This window comes from Indicator indicator, chromosome 13 (genome assembly GCF_027791375.1).
Source record: "Indicator indicator isolate 239-I01 chromosome 13, UM_Iind_1.1, whole genome shotgun sequence".
Taxonomy (NCBI): Eukaryota; Metazoa; Chordata; class Aves; order Piciformes; family Indicatoridae; genus Indicator; species Indicator indicator.
Window position 1 is genome coordinate 19961026 of NC_072022.1, and position 22707 is coordinate 19983732.

The 22707-nt window shown below is 40.5% G+C and overlaps 1 pseudogene; it reads right to left on the reverse strand.

Annotated features, from left to right (window-relative positions):
- LOC128970517 (cytochrome P450 2C42-like) lies at positions 1-22189 on the reverse strand (annotated as a pseudogene).
- Positions 22190-22707: the final 518 nt, after the last annotated feature.

A 22707-nucleotide genomic window follows, 5' to 3' on the forward strand; every position in this document is an offset into this window, starting at 1 on the left:
CTACCAAGGAATGGCACAGAGCTGGTAGGGAGGTGGCCTCGTTGTACTCCCAGAAACAAGCTTCGTATTGACTTCTTTCACTCCTTCTGGCAGGGTGAACCTGAATGCCTGTAACAGGATGGAGAAGACAATAAAAAGCTCCATCCTTGCCAGCAGCTCCCCCATACAAACACAGTGCCCTGTGAAAAGACAGAAAAGGCCATCAGACAAAGGATTTCTGCTTGTTTTCTGTAGACTTTGTCCTTTTCCCTTAGTTAACTCTCATTTAATGATTCACAATGGAAAGGCTGGTTGTATTTCCACCAGAAGCTTTAATCTATATTTAGAGCAAGCAGCAAGACACTATAGAAATGATCACCAGTGCTGCAGTGTTTACATTTACAGTCTTCCTATCACTATGCATTTTGCTGCTACTATTTTGATAATGGGATCTGTCCTCCAAGAAAAAAGATGGATCTGTCTTCCAAGAGAAACTTTTCTCTGTGTCATTCCTTCTCTTTTGATCTTTTCCACATATAATTGGATTTCTCTCTTCCTGGAAATCCTTAATACAGTGGAATGTGTTTATACACCTATTTGTAGATGCCTTCCTAGTTATGCTGGGGAATGAAGGGATCTTAAGATGTTATGACAAAGAGTAAATGAATCCCAGTTCAGTGCACACACCTATTGAAAATGGTAAGAATGTTTCTCTGTTTACAAAGCTCCCATCTTTATCCAGAAAGTGGCCTGTGTTGAACTGGTCAGGTCTCCCATTTTCCAGGATCAGACAGAACAGAGTCAATATTTGCTAAAACAACAGTGTTCTGGAAAAAAAGGAGCAGTGGCTTCAGTTCTGTCTTATCATTCATATTCATCAGATAAGCAAATAATGACAAAGGTGCAAAGAATTTAAAGTCGTAATTTAAAGACTTGATTTTTTTTTTCCAAAAATTAGGTCAAACTTTAAAACATTTCATAAGAAGTTGAAACTTTTAAGAATATTGCAACTTCTTCTTTGTTACTTGCTTCCAGTAAGTTCAGTAAAATGAATGGTTAGAATTCTATAATGTTCATATTGTTAAAATGTGTTGCTTTTATTTTTCCCCATTGTCACTCAGTCTTTTTCTCACATATTCAGCTTTTGAATTACAGAATTTCATGAGTATCAGCTTAATTTTTCTCTTTGTTATTTCATGCTTTCTGCAACACTAGAGGTGCTTTGAGCATGAATGAACATGAATTACATGAAAAGCAGTAATTGGGTGAGTATTTAAAAACAAAACCTAATGTCTCTTTCTTGGAAACACTCTAGTTACTCTACACTACTCTAGTTACACTACAACATTTGAAAGTTACTGCATTTTAAAGTTTATGACATGAAAATAATTTCAAAATGGCAAGTTTTTCAGTAAGACTTCTATGCCACTTTTGAATGGCCTCTGTCCACCAGCAGATACACAATTTTGGCATGGGACAGACCTGAGACTGCTGGAAATTAATGTTTATTTCCAGTCACCATTCACGAGTTTTCTGTCAACAGGAATAATGACCTAAATATCTGCTAATACTTAGGACAAAGTGCAGACTTCACTATGAGGGTGGTGGAGCACTGGAACAGGTTGCCAGGGTGGTGGTTGAGGTCCCATCTCTGAAGATATTCAAGGTGAGGCTTGACAGGGCTCTGGGCAGCCTGATCTAGTTGAGTATGCCCCTGCTTATTGCAAAGAGGGTTGGACTAAATGACCTTTGGAGGCCCCTTCCAACCTAGACCATTCTATGATTTCCTTTCAAAAGGAAAAGACTTAGAGACAATCACAGCTTAGGGCTGCTGCTAGAACCAATAAAAAGCAAGGGTCCATGATCCCATCAGGAAAACCCTCCAAAGCCTTTCCTAATTAGTCCAAAGACCTACTGATACCAGCAGCTTACTGTTGCTCTTCAGATAAACAAGCAATGACATAAAAAGAAGCTTTCAAAAGGACTGTGTTTGGGGAATTGCTAGCTGAGGTGGCTTCAGTTGTCTAAAAAGTCACATTAAACCCATGTTAAAACCATTTACAAGCATCCCAGATATCAGATATTCAAACAGGCAGCATATTTTTGCCTTTGGAACAGGATATCCCAGCAGCTGTGTGGTCCTCACGCTCTGTCTGGGGAGTGCAACTAAGATGATGTTACCGTACCGCTGGATCTCGTGAATCACAGCGTTTGTGTAGGGCAACTTTTTTCTGTCCTCGTAGCAAATCAAATGAGATCGACCCAGAACAGCATCCAGCTCCTGCTGGACTTTCTCTAAGGAGGAATAATCAGTTTTAAATACACAATAAACAATCTATGCACTCTACACACATAATCATAGAATGGTCTGGGCTGGAAGGGACCTCTAAAGGTCATCTACTCCACCCCCCTGCAGTCAGCAGGGACATCCTCAACTAGATCAGGTTGCCCAGAGCCCTCTCAAGCCTCGCCTTGAATATCTCCAGGGATGGGGCCTCAACCACCTCCCTGAGCAACCTGTTCCAGTGTTCCATCACCCTCATAGTAAAGCAACTGTTCCTAACATCCAATCTAAATCTGTTCCTCCCTAGTTTGAAACCATTGCCCCTTGTCCTGTCACTGCAGGCCTTTGTAAACAGTCTGTCTCCATCCTTCTTGTAAGCCCCCTTCAGGTACTGGAAGGATGCTATTAGGTTTCCCTGGAGCCTCCTCTTCTCCAGGCTGAACCACTCCAGCTCCCTCAGCCTGTCATTTTAGCAGAGGTGCTCCAACCCCCTGATCATTTTGATGGGTCTCCTCTGGACCCTCTCCATCAGGTCCATGTCCTTTCTGTACTGAGGGCTCCAGACCTGAACACAATTACAAGTGAGGTCTCACCAGAGCAAAGTGGCAGAATCACCTCTCTGGATCTGCTGGCAATGCATTTTTGATGCAGCCCATTTACTTCCTATTTCTTTTTGCAGTAATGATGACATCAAACAAGAAGAAAGAGCCATTTTCTAAAATCAGAATGCTTTCAAATTCCCATGCAGATGACCTGAAGAGAATTTGACACTGAAGGTTTTTATAGGTTGCATACATATGTAATACTTGAAAAATAATGGTAGCAGACAAAGACCTTCTGTAAGAGTATTGAGGTTCCTGTTATGTGTACTGCTCTCAGGTAATTTATAAAAATACTTCCATTAATATTTATTTTCAGTGGCAGGGAATCAACTGGAAATCATTAATTATGTATTAAGACACCAGTTTAGTCACTGATCAGGGATTGTTCTTCACTCAGAAATACATCTACAGATGGCCTGTTTGCTGTTCCATGATTGCTTTGAGAAGCACTTACACAAATTAATTTTTCTGAAGGACTACTTTTCACTTAGGGTCCGAGCTGAAATGTTAATTTCTGATTAATTTCTGAGCCAAAATGGTCTAATTAATACTACAGCCTTTATCATTGCAGTTAGATTGACCCTGTCATCAGGAAAGTTAAGACTCTTTTCATATATCCTGAGAGGGTGAACATTGTGAAAATTCAGAATGTGCAATGCAGTCTCATATTTTAGGACTTCTGAAGAGCTGTTACAACAATGGGAGAAATCCTTCCTCCTTACCACTTCCACCATTTTCTTCTTGCCAGCTTCCTGCTGTGTCTGGCAACCAAGCTGAAATATGAGGCTTTTGAAGCCGTTTGTATACCTTTCAACCCTTTCTATCCTGCACACTCTGACTTTCCCTTTTCACTTTTTAGCTCTGCCAGCCTGTATCTTTCTTCTGTGAATATTATTATTGTTGAAAGCACGTGGTTTCAAGGTACTCACCCTAATCTTTTCTTTTTTTTTTTTTTTTTCTTTTTTAAAATATTAACTTACAGGTAGATATCTGTGTTTGAAGTTTTAAGCTTCATGGAATAGCCATGCATATTAGCAGCCTCCCAGGGTATTCTGCTGCAGAGAAGCCAAGAGTGTATCAAAGAGTAGCAGTCACAGGTTTAAAAGGATGACTTGAAGGCCCAAGCTTTCCCTCAGTTGAAGTCTAATTATTACTGTCATTGGAAGGGCAATGGTGTAATTTATCTTATGTGAGATTAGAGTCATCCATCTGATCCAACCCCACACTCTGTACAGATCTCTTAAAAATGAAAATTACAATGATTGCCCTGTATATTAGGAAAAAATACAGCAATAAACAGATCCCTGCAGTTCACCTGATTCATAACCTGGTAATTAGTTCCTCTACTAGTCTTTGAGAAAGCTCCACTACCATTTGAATATGGATAATATATAAAAAGGTTGGGTGTGCATACCTTGAATGTCAGGATAAACCACCACATAAAGCAATGCCCAGCATAAAGTGGTGGCTGTGATTTCAGTACCTGCCAGAAAGAGGTCAAAAATAGTTTGAATCAAGTTTTCCTCATCATAAGTAGCATCAGCATCTCCTTTGGTCTGCAGATGAGAATCAGAAAGCTCAAGCTATGGTACACAAAAAAAAAAAAAAAAAAAAAAAAAAAAAAGGCAGCAAACCACTTTGCATCACAGGAATATTTACTGCTACTATCCCAAACGAAAAACTGAAATTAAAAAGCCTAGAAAATAAGAGCTGCTGAACAATATGAAGACATTTTCTAATATTCTCCAGTACATTTATCCTATTCACACACACATTTTGCTTCTTCAGCTATGACAAAGTTACTAACTGTAGGTGCTTTCTACTCCTGCTGCAAATTCCACCATAACAGTCATTTCTAGTTGTAGCTTAACCCTATGCAGCTCTGTTATTATTGTGGTTGTGGATAATCTGCCTGTAAATCTGATTGCATTATTACTTCATCCTCCTCCTGCCATCGCTTAGTGTCAGCTTTATTTTTTTTTTAATTCATCTACATATGAGAGCTTGTCCTTGAAGAAATTGTATACTTCTAAACTAGTACTAGACATAATCAAAGGAACCCTTAAAGTCTCTTGTTGTTCTGGAGCGTAAGAAGAGTTCAGAGGTACTCACCTTATCTATCACATCCAAATAGTAGTCAATGAAATCTTGATTTTCATTTGACTTTCTTTTTCCTTTGTGGCTTTCCACTTCCTTTGCTAATAGAGCGTTCACAAAATCTATACAGGATATACCTCGTTTGACTGGTTCCAGGAAACATCTTGAAAGCCAGGGAAGCATTTCATGTATCTATAAAAGAGGTATTTTACATATGTGGGCTTACTGACACCAGCAAACTAAATTTGAATCCTAATACAGGCTTTTGGGTAGTGGAAAAAGCCAAATGAACAATTCTGATGACTGCACCTTCACCATTACCTTGAAGACATAGTGTCCATCCCATGATTCATTAAATCCTTTCTTAATCCCATTTTGCCCTCAAGCAGAATTTCTTAGTTTGAAGCTATAAATTTTCCATTCTGACATACAAAGAATAAATGAAGTTCCTCCATAACCCAGCTCTTTGCTAGGATGCACTTCAGTAGCAAGGATCTCATATAAAACTTGCCCTGTTCACAGAGCATCCAACATATATATCATTTCTATCTCACCACTACAAAAACAGATCCAAGCTGACTTCCTTGACACATCTGTTAACTGAAAACAGAAATATCCAAACCCAGGTTTATTTTCTTACTGAAGAATGCATGGGGATTTTACTCAGATACACCTTCTCATAGATAAGAAGCAAACAGATCACACCTGTGTGATATGCAGAACAATTTGACAAAGTAGAAATAGCAAGCCCTGTGGATTCCCTACTGATTGTTGGTTGTTCTAAAGCTGCTCACATTCTTCCATTTACAGCATTATAAAACCTCACCTCAGCAGAAAAGAAACAGAATGCTTTTTACATTAATTCTATTCCTCTACTCCATTTCCCTCTCTTTTTGCCTCTTGTACAGGTTTTACCATGTCCTTCCAGTTTACAGAAGTACTGCATCTTACATTATGCACTAGGTCGTAACTCCTGGGCTCACCTATTTAAATGGCAGCTCCACTACAAAGATTTCTCTTCTCACAAACCTATTCTGATTCCTGGCTTGTATTTCTTCTTGGTCCTAAGGCATAATTTTGCTTAAAACTAAGTGTCCACTTCCCAGGGAAATAGATTAGTACAGATCATCATTAAAGGATTGTATGGTTCTTTGAAAGCACTGTGAAGAGTGGGACGGAACAAAATACTTGACCTGAATGTTTTTGTTATCTGTGGACACACTATTAAGAGCTTTAAAGAACAGGTTACACCAATACCTACTGAGAACAGTTTGGAAATAGTTGATCCTGTATTTACCCTGATTAGAAGATAGTTTAGGTAAATCATTCCACCTGCATTTTCTGGGAGAAAAACATCGTAAGTAGTTCTATTTTATCCAAAAGCATCAAATTAGTCCTCAAGTTCCCTGGGAGATTGAAACTGCAGTTTCTATTCAGAAAGAGATGGTGGAAAATCATGCAAGATACAAAGCTGGGTGAGTTCCAGCAAGTTCTGCAGAAGCATGCACTCTGTGACTAGAGATGGTGTTGTGGTTCCCACTCATAACTGGTTAATGATGAAACTGTCCTCGTTTGTGGCAATCCTTCCCACTGTTTTTGCAGCTGCAGTGACAGCTTCACACAGAAGCAAGATAGCAACTCCTTGTGTCCCGTGGACTAGATGTGAAGTTAGGAGCTGTTGTCTTGAATGGAGACAAATGTTATCCAGTAGCTAATGCAGAATGAGTTCCAGCATATATTACTGAATTCTCATAAGGACATGCAGGGGTGGTACAGAGGTGCTGCTGACAAAAAAACTACAGGAAAAAGCTACCATTAAGAAATTACACAAAACAGTTGCCCTACTGAAGTGTCCATGGAGCTAGCAGGAAGGAAGCAGTAAAGACCCTTATTACTCTTGACATTTGCTGACAGCCATAGAGTTTCACACAGTGAAGAAACCCACTTTGTCAGAATTTAAGTTAAGCCTATTTCAGAGCTTTTCTGCTATTTTTACCTATGTTTTACTACTAAGTTTCAGTTGTAGTTTCAAATGCTGGAGCCGTACAGGTAGTGCTTTTGCCAAAAAAAAAAAAAATAATCCTTTGTACATCTCCTAAACATGTAACAAGCCTCTATGTTTCCACATTGGAAATTTCTGTGCTATGATGAAGCATAAGAAATTAGAACAAGTTCTGAACTGGGCATCTGGAAGTACTATTCTGAAGCATGCATCAGCACTTCCAGGGGTACTAATATTTTTGTTATAAAAGGACCAAGCAAGTTGCCTTTTTCCTTGTCTATCTGTATAAAGTAAACAAACAAATGGATTTCCTCACAAAAAAAACAGATGCTGTTCCCAAAGGCTGTTATATAATCAACAGAGTCAATCAAGCGGTGAAAATTCTCATCTTCCTCGGAGAAGCGGTGTCCAAAAATCATGGCAGCATCACATTGGAGACAGTATAAACAACAGGCATCTTGGGGTCCAAAGGTTTTCCTCTCAACACAGTGAACAGCATTCACCATTAGCACTTACTGCTCCTGCTTTTCATAGAATCAGAGACTGGCTTAGGTTGGAAGGGACCTTATAGGTCATCTACTCCAACCTCCCCACCATGGGCAGGGATGCCTCTCAACTAGCCTCAGGTGCTCAAGACCTCATCCAACCTGGCCTTGAATACCCGCAGGGAGGAGGCACCCACAGCCTCCCTGGGCAGCCTGTTCCAAGTCCCACCACCCTCATACTGAAGAACATATTCCTAAGATCCAGTCTAAACCTACTCACATTCAGCTTAAAACCATTCCCTCTTGTCCTGTCACTAGATACCCTTATGAAAAGTCCCTCTCCAGCCTTTCTGTAGGATCTCCCCAGGTATTGGAAGGCAGCTATAAGGTCCCTCTGGAGTTTTCTCCAGGCTGAACAACCCCAGCTCCTTCAGACTATCCTCATAGCAGAGGTGTTCCAGCCCTGGGATCATCTTTGTGGCTCTCTTCTGGACTTTCTCCAACAGCTCTGTGTCCCTCTTATGATGAGGACTCCAGAACTGGACACAGTATTTGAGGTGTGGGTCTCACAAGAGCAGAGTAAAGGGAAAGAATCACTTCTCTTGACCTGCTGGCCATATTCCTCTAGATGCAGCCCAGGACATGATTTGCCTTCCAGGCTGTGTGAGCACACTGCTGGATCATGGTGAGCTTCTCATCAATCAATACACCCAAGTCTCTTTCTTCAGAGCTACTCAACTTGCTCAGCACCCAGCCTGTATTTCTGCCTGGGACTGGCCCAACCCAGATACAGAACCTTGAGGAGACCTGATAGTACTTTATAAACACTTCTGGCATTAATTAGATTGCTGGATGGCAAATTGCAATTTGTTGAAAGGCATAAGTAAAATGCCACTTCAGATGTCTAAAAACACTGTTGGTTAAAAACAGGCAAGCCTGCTGGTGGCAGTGGAATTAGTAGCAATCTGATTACAAAATTAATCAGATTTCACTGAATGTTTGTATCAGCAGATCTCACACCTGGCAATAACCAGGGTACTAAAAGGTCAGCTGAACTGAAGAGAACCTCCTTCTATTCTTTGTTCATATCCTTTACACCTGAACACCAGAGTAGATGAGCATACATGAGGAAGAAATTCTTCACCACGAGAGTGGTGAGAGCCTGGAATGGGTTGTCCAGGGAGGAGGTTGCGGTCCCATCCCTGGAGGTGTTTAAGGCCAGGCTGGATGAGGCTCTGGCCAGCCTGATGTAGTGTGAGGTGTCCCTGCCCATGGCAGGGGGGTTGGAACTGGATGATCCTTGTGGTCCCTTCCAACCCTGACTGATTCTATGATTCATACCTAGAGATCCGCCCTGCTGTTCAGCAGTGCAATCTCAGGAGAAGAAAACTGGCAGGACAAGGAAGAAACAGGGAAAAGGGAGTTTGGGAGCAAAGAGAGAAAAAGAAGTTATTTAAATGTTTAATAATTTAAATATAAAATAATTACTTTGTAAGTATGAGGAATATAAAACACTAAGATAAACATTTTAGAAGAGCTATGTATTACAGCTGGAGTCAGAAGAGTTTGAGTATATGCACACACTGCATTAACTCAGCTAATTAAAAGCTCAAACTCAGCAGACTGAAGTCTCAGGTCTGACCAAATTGTATGTCAGGAAAAAAAAATATTGTTGTAAGATCATGTCAAAATTCTGTTAATTCTGTTGAATAAGTATTAAAACAATTATCCCCTCTCTACTGGAAATACACATGCACTCAGTAGCTATTTCATGGGATGTTTAGAAACTGTCAGTGCAACCACAGCCACAAAGATGCAAAAGACTGCATAGAATTAAAGGCTCTGCTTTAACACAGATCTTTTTCCTACATGCAAGACAGGAATATTACCATCAGTACTGTGTTGTTGGTATGCACATCAGGATTTAATGACTTGTTTCATAATAAGATGGAAATGTTCATATCAAGAAACAACTACTTTAAAGATGCCAGCCTGCTTTAACATTTAGACAGTTTAGAATAAAACCCTCCCTAGCACTCAGAATAAGACTGTGTTCAACACTCATATTTACTTTGCAATGAGCTTACAAGTCCAATAATGAATTGCCTGAAAAATACATACTTTTTTAAGGAGCTCATGATGAATACTGAAGTTCATCTGCAGCAGGATTCCAAAGATGGGGTATGGAGTTGGTCCAGGAGGATATTGTCTTCGTATCTGCTGCCATTTCACAAACTGTATAAACAGCAGAGACACTGCAAAAGATAGCAGCACCACACTCACTGCTAACATTTCACTTCTAATTTATAAGGCTGTGTTGTCTCTGTATCCTCTAGACAGAGGATAGATTCACTTTTTTCTTGATCTGCTCTTAACCTCCCTGAAAAGAGAAAAAGATGTTGAAGCTTTTGCACCTCTCAGTCCTTCCCTCTTTATCACTTTACTTTCCCATCCCAGAGAGTGGAGCATTCTTATTCTTAAGCATGTGTGATATCATTCCTCTTATTGCAGCTACAAACGTGACAATCCTCAGCTCTTCAAGGGATAAAAAAATGCAAGTTAATTACATGCCTCCTTGTGCCATGACAGTAGCTGACAAAAATCCCTGCCCACAGTACTGGTTTCATAAGAAGCCTCTTGCAAGAACAGAGACATTGAAAAAAAAGTTCCTGAGAGGTGACTACACACCCATCCTTTGGGATTATTGAAAAGCCATCACATGCATTAACCATATGCACTGCTCCTTGCCTCTCCTCACATTACACCTTGATTCTGTTGGTTTCTGCTGTTCCTTCAATATTTTATTTTTCAGCATGTTTTCAATTGTTAAGCTTTTAGGAGATGTCTGGACCTCTTAGTTTTGTTTCTAGAGCATATAAAACAAAACAACAAATGAACAAACAAACAAAAAAAGGCTTTTATCTGTCATTGGCTAACAAGAGTTTGATGCTTATAAAGGCATAACACCCAAGTGGCCACACAGTCCCTCTTCAGCTGCACAGACAAATGGGGCTGCAAGGTCTTCAAGAACAAGCAGAGAACAAAATTTCTTCACCCTCCCAGCCACCTCAGCTAATTCCCACTGTGTTGCTTGCAGGAGGAGTAAAGATGACATACAACTGTCTCTGGGAGCTTCTTTCACAAGCACTCTCATGCAACTGAGCAAATCCATTTAGGAGCTGTGGATTGCTTTTCCTTGCTGGAGGCAGAGCCTATGCCCCTGCAGACAGGGTCATTTCAGACAAATTAGGCACTTGCTCAGGAACAGCACAAGCTTAGGTTCAGCTCATCTGGCTTACACAGCAGCACATGGCACTCTGGGAAGTCATCTAGATGGCTGAGCTGCTCATTGGCCAAATTCACAGAGCTGGGACAGCTAAACGCAAAGGTTGGGAGACGTGAAGCAGGTTGGATCACTGCAGAAGTGGGGCAGAGAGCTAACATTTACACAGCCCTGCTGGCCAGAGATGGAACTGAGAACAAGGATCAAACTGAGAAACTAAATTATCCACTTCAGAGATCACTTTGTGTGAGTTGTAGTGCCTTCACTTCTGGCATTGCCCTTTTCTCTGTCTCAAACCACTCCCAACTTTCAATTTAGTATTTCCCAAAGTCCCCTCAGGAGGAGGGAGAGTCACATTTGTGGCTACAGCAGCTTTTTTGGGATGACATCCCGAACAAAATTACTTGTCCTTCCTGGATATTCTTTGTGAGGGAGACAAGATGGCCAGTGATTTCCTGGGGATTTTTGTCATGGTAATTGCTCTAGTCTTGGTTGAGTAGCTGATTGGCATCCAGGAGATGTGCTTAACTTTCTGGGATTTTCAGCCCAGGGATGTGAGAAGATGCTGGCTGCGGATGTCCAACTCCTGCATGCAACGACACACCAGGCTCCATCTGGTTCAGAATCAGGGCACCTATGTTACATGAACTGCAAAAGCCCATCAGTGATGCCTTCCCCCAATGTTGTTCCTCTCATAAGTAGAACAAAAAAGTAAATAAATTCCACAGGTGTCACTGGGAAAATGTCTTCACAGCTGCTGAGGCTCACCTGCCTTGCTCACTTGCAGCCCCAGCCAGCTCCTCCATTCCCCCTGAGCAATCCCAGCTGGCTGCTCTGCATCTCTCCTGGCTCTCCAGGCTCTCTGACTTTTCCACATGTTCTGGTGATTGCACTTCACAGCCTAGACATGAACTGCTTGCATTTAGAAAGACAGTGGCCAAACAGTTTTGTGGTGTCTTTGGGGAAAGATGTTAAAGAAGATACAACTTGCTTTCCTCTTCCCCTACAATGGTGTTGGAGGACAAGGAAGAGAAAAGCCTGGTAAGACACAGGCCATTCTACACTTGAGTAGATATTTCCCTACATAATGTTTTCAGTGAAAACAACATATTAAGAAAAAAAACTTTTTTCAGTTTATCAATTAATCGTGTCAGTCAGAGAAAGGCAATGACAAACCCTGAAATGTAGTGGTTAGGCCATTCAACTTGGATGTGAAAAAACAGTGTTCAAATTCCTCTTCTGCCCAGTTTAGGCCAGGAACCTGAGCCTGACTCTTCCAAATGTCAGCTGGAGGCTCTAACAACCAGGCTATTCCATCCTGGCATGATCTCCAAGAGCTTTTGTTTGTTTAACCTTCTGAAAACTCACACACTGGGGAAAAGAGTGACTCTCGAAGCTCCCCATGAAAGACACAGCCATCTGGGATGTATTTGATCCAGCTTCAAATTTCTGCACCATTGAGTATTAAATTATTTATATGAAATAAATCAGCTCCAGCAGAGCAGCCTGCCACAGAACAGCCACTGCAATAGCGTTCATTATGTGACATGTGCAGAGGATGACAGAAGACAAGCATAAGGACTCAAATCTCCAAATTATTGGCTGTTCTAGAGCCTTACTCCTTTTACCTTCTCTGCATTTTCACAGAAAGATCTACATGTATACAATTACCAGACAATTAATTTTGGTAATCAAACATTTTCCTCAGCTGGGAAAACCACATGGTTCTATAGTTTGGGATTATCCTTCTTTTGGCCTTCTCTGCAATGGAAATATGCAGCTTCGTGCTCACAATCTTACCCACACAAACGGGTTCGGTTATCAGCGCACCTACCTGCTGAGAAGGCCTCTTGGGTCACAAAATTTCCATCCTTGTCCAAGAAACGACCAGGGTTGAACTGGTGAGGGGTCTCTCAATATTCAGGGTCAAAAAGAGTTGAACATATGTCTGCCATAATAAGAGTGCCCTGAAAGGAAGATGCGTTGGCTCGGTTCTGCCTCACACATCAAGAAGAAAAGGATGCAGATTCCAGCGATAAATCAGCAGCAGAAATGAAAGATTATTTGATTAGGAAAAGGAATTTTAATCATACTGCTCTGAGGGATTTTTTTTTTTGTCTTAATAAATAAATAAATAATGAAACATCATTGTTTCAAGCTCAGGAATTTCCCTGCTGTATTCCTTCATTCTTTAGCACCTCATCCTAAATCTAGTAAAAGGATTTTCCCACTTCTGACAAGCTTTGACAGGCTTTGACATATGAAGAACAAAGCACTCTGAAAATGAAGTAGAGTATTTCAAATTATCTTCCTCAAGGTGGAGGTGGGAAAGGTGTGTGTGACAACCACCATGAAACTGGGCTGTGCAGGAAGATGCCCCCATGTGTACCTTTGAGGAGGTTTACAACAAGGTGAAGTTTGAATAGGCTGCACAAGTTAAAGGAGCTGGCAGAAGCTTTTTATCTGAGATTAGGTGGCAGTTCAGAAGCTGTGGGGAAACATCTTCATTGTATTTTAAATGTGATACCATCTTGGTGATAATCAGAAGTCCTAAGTGAATGAAATTGAGTAGACATTCAGTATTATGTCTCAGATATCACATTCCATCTCGCATTTGTCCACACGGCAGACAACACCCCAGCATTGTTAAGAGTTTGCTGCAGCTTCCCTACTGACAACACTGCACACTTTTGATAAGTCTCTTCTGAGGTCTTTTGAAAGTATAGGAGCTCAAAAGCCTATAAAGCATTTCAAAATTCCAGGTTCTTCAAAAGTAAGACTCTGCAGCACTCTCACAGTGAGCGGACATGTGCTCTGGAAAGCATTTTTACTCTCTATGGACAAAGACATAGGCCACAGGGCATGGGAGGGGAAAAACACTGTCATCATCACTCATCTGACCTAAACTGGAGTAAAATGTTAAAGATGACTGCAAGGAGCTTAATGCATGGCCAAAGACCACAGTAGAATAGAAAGGATCTGTACCTTTGGGAGCCAATACCCCAAGACAGTTGTATCCTTCACTGCCTGTCTAGGAATTGTGATTAAAACAATGCTGCTGAAGCGCAGGATCTTGTGAATCACAGCATTGGTATAGGGCAGCCTCTTCTGGTCCTCGTAGCAGATTAGATGGGAGGGACTCAGAACAGCATCTAGCTCTTTCTGCACTTTTTCTACACATGAAAAAAGTCCATCACAGATACAAAAAAATCCACTTGTTTTCATGAAACAGAACTTCCAATTGTTTTTCAGATCGTAGATGTCATAGGAAAAATAAAACATGTAAGTAATTTCTGGTCACCATATCTTAAATAAAAATACATTTATACAAGTATCTAGTTATGGTTTTCCACACTCTGGTATGTCCTAGTTTATAGGTTCTATGTTCAGTTCATCTTTCCACAAGCCCAACAGGTTCATTGAGCTTATAAGTAAAGGAAGGGCAGTAAACCACAAACAAAGCAATACTTTTTTAAGAGATCAATTCAGTTACTCAAGCTAAGCATAGACTTGCAGCACACTAATCAGCATAATGCAAGGAATCCATCATATCACGCTGATACACTTATGTAATGCTGAGAACTGGAACAGGATAATATTGCCAAAACTATCACCAACTGTTGATCTTTTTGGCATGGGTTTGGAACATGGGTTATACAGTCCCCAGGTTCTGGGTCAGATTTCATGCTTAAAAGTCAGGCTAGTAACCTGAGAGGGTTTGTTTGCTTTGTATGCCACTAGAATTGGAAAGGTATCTGTGTGCATGGTGTTCTGTTCTTCCAGTTATTCTAGCAGCTAAAGCACAAAAAGAAGGATTTATAGCTCTAAACCTGAGAGTTGAGAGCAGGTACTTGGCCTAGCCATTCACAGAATCACTGAAATGTTCAGGTTGGAAAAGATGCTCAGGATCACCAAGTCCAACCAATAAACCTACTCTAATAAGTTCACCCCCTAAACCATCCCCCCTGAAAGCCCTGTATCAAATAATTCCAAAAATTTGAAACCAGAGCACAGCTATGGCTTTGTCTAGAATTTTTCAATCACCTTTTTGTCTACCCAGTGTTGTCCTCTTCTCTGCTTAACATTCCCACATTACAGCAGATACACTTTTTATACAGAAATCCAACTGGTGTCTCAGACAATGAGTGCAAATAAAATATTCTTATTATATATTCTGAAGATCATAAAAGCATCAGTGTTCCCTAATCCAAGCTCATATTTCACTCTGAGTGTTTTCAGCTGGATTCCATTACATGCTTAAAGTACCAAAACAGCCTGACCAAAGTGAAGTAGACAAAACACAGCATCGGAAGCTGAATAACCCTGAAATAATTTAACATTTCTGTCCAAAAATTTTTGACTGGCTTCTTAAAATCAAAGCTCAAAAATCTGCTCTTAAAAAAAAAAAAAAAGAAAATAAAGGAAAGAGCTTGATCCTCAAAAACATCTTGATCTTAACCAAAAGTGTAATAGATAATTGTTCTGCTTGAAACATTCCTGGGTCCATGTTTACAGCTCACCTTGGACGTCAGGATAAGCCATCATATAGAGCAGAGCCCAGTGCAGAGTGGTGGCAGTGGTCTCTGAGCCACCCAGGAACAAGTCAAAAACAGACTGCACCATGTTGTCTTCATCATATGTAGAATTGGAGAGATTTTTAGTCTGCAGGAGTCAGTGAGAAAGGTAAAACGAGGTATACATGTGTAATAGGACTGAGACAGAGAGCGAACCCTACACCTACACAATATTTCTAGGGGATGAAGAAATTACAGTAAACCAAAGATCTATGCAAAGATACTCCTCAAATAACTGTATTGATTCTGTTAAATTATAGGTGCTGTTGAAACTGTCAGGTCTTGTTATGCTGCCTTCTAAAATGATTTCTTGTCTTGCTGCAAATTTTCTTAAGAGAAAAAAAGATTCTATTTAGTTTTGTTCCACCCTTGACATTTTGTGCAGATTTCCTGATTGCAGCTATTGCTTAAATAATGTAACAACCTTTTAAACAATTTATGCTTTCCTTCAGAGCAAAAACTGCCATCATTTTAAGCCTGTGATGATAATCATACAGTAATAAGCACACAAAAGCTCAGTAAAATGCATGAAGATAATAAATGCAAATATTAATAAGACACAAAGAATCAGAATTAGCCATCCAAGCATCTCCACCTCAACAAACTCCTCCCTACCACCCACTCCCCAGCCTGCACTAGGGATTCCACAGCATAACAAAAAACAGTGTAATTTATACTTCTAAACCAAGTTCTTAAAATAACTATTGGAACTTCATATTTGAAGTTGACAGCAGAGTGTTTAAACTGTTTCTGTAGAGCTCTGTCATTCGCTTTCTCTGCAATGTACAGACAACAGTAGGAAAGGTGCAGGGAATCCTTATGATAGGAGCTGTGTCACAAAAAGCATACATGACTCACTTTCTCTATCTGTTCCAGGTAAAGGTCAATGAAATCTTCTGATTCATCTATTTTGCATCTTTCCCTGTGGGTTTTGATTTTCTGCCTTATGAAAGACCGAACAAATTCACAAGAATATGATGCCTTCAGCTAAGGTCCTGGGAGGAGCTCTGCAATCCATGGGAGAAGTTCACATACCTGTGGAGCAAGTGTTCTACACATGAATGCTACACATGTAAGTTAGATGACATGAGCAAGGCTATTATAGAGATAGAGAGTGGGCATTTTTGGTGCTAAATGGCTGAATTTATTTCTCTAGGAAAAATACTGTGGCATCAAAAAAAAATATTGAGTACATGAACACACATTAAAACCACACATTAAAGACAAAGCAGTTTCCAGCCTGGATTCTTTCCTAGCTACTTGTATTTGCTCTATTAATTCACCAACGAAAGAATCAGCTTTTGTATATAGATTTAACATGTATTAATATTAACATATTTAATATCAATAAAGGTTTTTCTATATTGCCTTACCACACAGAAAAAATATCATTCTCTTTTATTCTGACACAAAGCATATCACCTTTGCACCTTAAGAGGTACTGGTGTTTCCATTACAGAAAACTTCACTATCTCAAGCTGAGGAACTCTGATAAAGATTATTAATAGATTATTAATAGAACAGTCAAACCCAGAGCACTGCAGGCCCAGTTCAGAATTTTTATCACCATTCAATGTATATTAAATAATGCAATAAATATAACAACAGATACAATTATATAATTTTATTTCATGATAGTGGAAGAACAATATGCTCCAAAAAATTAATTTGCATATTAAATAAGTCGTTTTCTTACATAGTAAACGTAGCTGTTTGCAAAAGCCACCATACAACTGAATGCTTCAATCAGCTGGTGGAAGGTTTCATCCTCTAAGGAGAATCGATGTCCAAACACCACAGCACAGATGACACTAGAGACAGCATGAACAATGGGGAAGAAAGGGTTGACAGCTCTGCCTACAGACAGAGAGAAGCATTCAGCTCCAAAGCACTTTCATGACCTCCTTTGCTAGTTTGGAAGATCACAGTAACATTTTGTAACAGATGTCCTCTATGCTATTTAGATTGTGACATAGAAACAACCAAAATTCCTTGGCAAACATAAGACAAACCCCATTCAAAAATGAGAAGGAGGCCTCAAGTTTTAATTCCCAGCCACGGGTTTTGTTTGGTTTAAAAACAAACAAAACCTAAAAATCTTGATCTTGGTGTTGGTATCGCACATTGCTGAAGTGTGACTATAGAGTTTTGATTGCACTCTAAATCTAAGCTCTGCTCCAAACTCCTTATTTTCTGGAGCCAAAGTAGTTAGTGTTTACCTTTAGAGTAATGCAGACTATGCACTATGTCCAAAGCCCAGATGCAGTTCCCATGCCCCTTGTCAGTGACATACCATCTTTGCTCCTGAAGAACTCAACCAGATAATGGTTGTATCCCATGCTCCATTCCCTTATTCCCCATTCCCAGTCTTCAGAGAGCTCCAATTCCAAAATGTCTTCAATGTTTCCAGACGAGACCATTTGAGACCAGGATACCTTCAGCCATCATGAATCAGTTTCATGTCATGTTAATGTTCATACAATAGTAAACTGCACACACACCGAGAGTCACCTTCTCATCCTGCTGCCCTTCATGAAGAAGGCAGCCACATCAGAACAGCCTTCTTTGGTTAAAGACAGAGAAAACACCTCAGTAAATATATTCCCACCCTTGCATAAAGCAGATTGAAATCTCAGGACTGACACACATCTGCCTTCCAATCTACTCCTGTTCTTTTTGAAATATCCAAGAGCAGTGTTCAGCGCACAAAACTCTGCAGTTAATAACAATTAAATACTTGTAAGCTATGCTTGTCAACATACCCACATGGACATTGTGTTTTTGCAGATGTTGCCACATGCCAGCTCTGCAGGAGTGGCAACAACAGCTTTCCTCAAACAAACTGTAAGTTCAGGTTCCTACCATCTGGAAATACATTGCTGTCTCTCAACAAGCTACTCACAAACAGAGATTTCTGTAGAGCTCAATGTGGAGGTCAGAGCATTACTTGTGCTGCTTAACCTTAAACAGACTTTTTGGAGATCATCACATATCCCTGTTGACAAAAAAATTAAAACAAAACCAACCCAAAAACCACTTTGATGGCTAGAATTGATCACTGGTTCTGAGCTACACAGTCTCCAGCCTTTAGGGGATTCTGCTTTTGCCAGGCTCTTTGCACCAGAGATCGATCTCTTGTTCTAATCCAGGTCTTTCCCAGAAAGACAATGAAGCCATGGTGAGAAGCACTTAACAAGAACCAGAGAAGGAAGAACAGGATTTTAGCCAATCTACAAATAGCTTCCTAGGACCAGAGGTCTCACTGAGGGACAGAAAGGAGTCCCAGGCTCCTGTGCTATGAGTCTGTGTTCTAGCAGACAGCCAAGCGTAAACCATTTGCTACTCTTCCTTCCACCAGTCTAGCCCAAACTTCCCCTAGAAAAGCCAGCTTGGTCCCCAAGACAGCTGCTTGATCACAGTCTGGAATAACTCTCCCCCTATTCCTTCTGTTATTCTGAAAGCCTGGGCTAGGAGAAAAGGAGCCAGCCCAACAGGCAAGGTGTTTGTGTTGCAGAGAGTTGCCAGCTTGCAGCTGTGCTGCATCTATTTGTTAAAGCCATCACTGCTACACGTTGCTAGCGGTAGGGCAACTTGTCATAGTTCAGCTACCTAACTACACATCACCCAGATAAAAGGGAGCAATAGAGACCCTTCAAAACGGACTGAAATGGCACCAGACTTAATCATCTCTATTCTTTAAAGATGCTTTTCTCTACTTAGCTAGTATTATAAATTAAAGCTTACCAGATTGTAGTCCACATGCAACAAAAACTCTTTACCTCTCTGGGTAAGAGGTTGTGAAAACAAGTTCAATTATTTCTTTATTCTCTACCCACCATAATTCAGCAGTGTCTAACAAAAATGATGGTACAAGAAGAAGCTCTAAACAAGGATGTGTTGCACCTACAGTCTGGCTACCTTTAAAGCTCCAGTGACCTGTCTGTGTCTTTGGACTTCCCAAAAGGCTAGACCTTACTCAACAGCTTTGCTTTCCCCTACAGCAGCCTCTGCTATAAACAACTAGGCAGAGGAGGCTGCAATCTCCAGATTATTCCAAATCAGGACACACACCTCAGCAACACTACAAATGGACAAGTAAGACACAGGTACAAATATTGCTCTTCTGATGAGATTCTGAAACACATGTGACAGTGGGACTTTGGAGACAACTCACAGTAATGCTGTAGAAATACATTATTCATCCTGAGCAGACAGAATGGGTGAATTGGGAACTAAGGGCTTGCCAGTGAGGAAAACATAAGAGAAAACACAAAGTCAAGCATGAAGTCCTTCCTAACATATGAACATCTTACCCTTTCCATTTGCCATTTTGTTGACAGTAAAGGTCTGTAGTCTCCCAGAAACACCTTCTGAGTTAGTGGTGAGATCATTCTTCACAGCTTGGAATCCATACAGCACCACTATAGGTTTGTGACCCAGCCACAGGGTGCAGATATTGCCACAGATTGTTGCCAGCTGTAGTTAAGATTAATGCCAAAAACAAACAAACAAAAAAGACATTGGAGAAGTATCAATCAAAATGCACACATGATTGGATGCTCTCTTCCAGCCTGACATTACTTGGAGGTTCAGAAAGTGGAAAGGGACCAGGTTTGTTTTGCAGTGAGTTCTTACCACAGTAAAGTTCTGGGTGCTCTCTAGGAATCCATTATTCCCAGCAATGGGAATGCTAAAACAGTGGATGCTCTTCTCCTTTTTAAAACATGCCTTGTGTTGCCTTTGCAATATTAATGGTTAGGAAAATGTCCTTATTCAGGTGCTTACAGGTCTATATTAGATCTCACATGAAACTTCACCTGCCCATCTTGATCACATTTTTCACCTCCGTATTTCATTTCCTCAGCCAACAACCAGAACTTCTTGACATTGGATGTTCTGGGTGTGACTCTTCTTCCAGTAGTGCAGATTTCAAGTTTCAGTGGCAGGACCTCTTCCTCTCTTATACAGAACTAATGTCTACTGTGGCATCTGAGCATAGATCCCACCTCAGCTTGAATGGGAACTGGTCTTGGGCAACCCTTTGAGTGTTCAGCAAGCACAAAGTCTCTGACTCCAGACAAACAAACAGTAAAGCACTGACCTCTCAGTGATGAACATGTACCCACTAGAAAAGTTGTTTTATTTATATCAAGGTAATTTCAGTTTCCTTTCCCTGAAGCCAACATTCTCCAGCTGCAGCCAGGTACCTTCTGACATGTAGGTTGTACTTAGCACAAAAGGTTGCAACTTGAAAAATACATCAACACATTTGGTTCTTTCATGAAGATTTGGCTTAGTGGAAGAAGTGGAGCACTGAATTATTAACATGGTTAGCATGCATCTATATCTTCCCATCAGTTCCTTCCTTTCACCATCATTTACATCCTTAGCTTATCTGCAAGTAGCAGTTCCCAGACTGGACTTCAGAAAAATAATGGATCCAAGGTTTTGGCTGCATATAGGATGCAATCTTATTTCCATCCTATTTCAGCAGGAGACATACTAGTGTGCTTTTCACACCTTCTGAATTCAAAACACCTAGTTTCAGAATATTTTCTGTAAGTGACTGTGGTAGGAAATCTGAAATACACTTTTTTTTCTTTCAAGATAAAAAGCTTGCCTTAAAGAAAAAAAAAAATTTTGAGGCAAAATTCCTGTCTTCAGTTCTGCTTAGCTTGCACACACAGTAGCTTTTCTGTGAGACAGACTCTCTGCAAATTTCACTTAATTTGTTCAGAGACTTATTTAACTTCCATGATTCACCTTCCCTCAGGATTAAGTTCTCCCTGCTACCCACATTAGCCTATCAACAGCCATCACTAGTTTTTACAGTTTGTGCCTCAATAGCTCTTTAATTGACATCTGCAAATGCATACCTTTTTCAGACTTCCATGATCAGCTCTAAAATTTATCCGTCACAGGCTTCCAATGACAGGAAACGGAGTTGGTCCCGAGGAAATCCACGACTTTTCCATTGCAAGTTCAGGAACTGTGCGCCCCAAGGAAATGAGAATGACACTTAGCATCATTTCACACCTCCAAAACCACTCTGAGAAAATTGCTATGAATCTGACTGCTGAAGTGAACCTGTATTGTTCTTCTTAACTCTTCCCTAGCACATTTAAGCTTTCTGAATTCTGCTCCTGCCTTCTTTCCTACCACACTTCCTGATCCCTGAAAAGCAGCAATCCCATTCTTGAGTGTATTTAATATATCACTGTGCTGCAATATGCTCATAGCTACCATCATTTTAAGATCCATTAGAGGCTAGAAGGCAGGCACCTCATTCAGAAGTACCCCTTTGAGTAATCAGTTTGATGGAACACGTCCCTCAAAGCAGCACCAGACTGTCTCCTCCCACAAAGGACAGAAAGACAGGCAACACAGGCCAGTGCTCTTCAGGGATCACCATGCTCCAAGATTAAAGAGATCCATTGCTTGTTTGGAAGCACAGACTGACAGCTCTGCTGGCTGCTTTTCATATCACATGTACAGCTGGATCTCTTCTTCAGCAGCCAAGGTTTTCAAATTCTGTTGGGACTGAGTTCTTGTCCACTCTGAGGCTTTACACAGTAGACTTTCTGTCTTCTCTTAGCAGCAAGGCTCGTGCTCAGCCAGAATTAATGCCAGTGTCTGCAATTCTTTGCTTTAATTTTAATTCACAGCATTTGAAGGAGCACATACAGAGACCTCTTCAACACAAGAAACTACAAACAGGAGTAGTTCTTAGAAGATTTCTTGAGTGAAACTAGTGGAATAAGCTGGTCTTCCTCAGACACTGAAATGCTCCATGTGCAAACTGCACACTCCATACTGTGCTGCAACTTCTTACCTCACCAGTTGTTTGTGTCATGTTTTCTTCCACTCCCAGAGCTGTTTTCATGACATATTCTCTGGACTTTTAAAATTCCCATAGTAATTGAGTATCTTCAGAGTCCTATACCTGCAGATATTCAATTAAAGCAGACAGTAATGCTCCTGGTTAAAGTAACAGCTGAGAATGATCATTCATACACAGGGCTGAGCTGCTGAGTTGTCCCCATGAGCACCAGATTTACATATGCAAAACAGTAACTGCCTCAACAGCCAAGTATAGATTCTCCAAGTTTCAATATTTTTCCCATGCTCTCTATCTCACTGCTACTAAACTCTGCAGAGAGTAATCTCTTTCTCCCATAAAAGAAGGGGGCTGAATCTCTCCTTAATAGTCAAGAGAAAACAAGGTACCTGCTTTGAAACACATACTTCAGCACATGTTACTCATCCAAATAAATCCATAAAAATCACAAGGCACTCTATGATCACCACTCTGCAGTTTTGAGTCTCTTTAATAGTGTTTTCTCCTAGTTCAACTTGGAAATCCTTCTGGTTTTTATAGCAGATAAATGTCATCATCCCTTT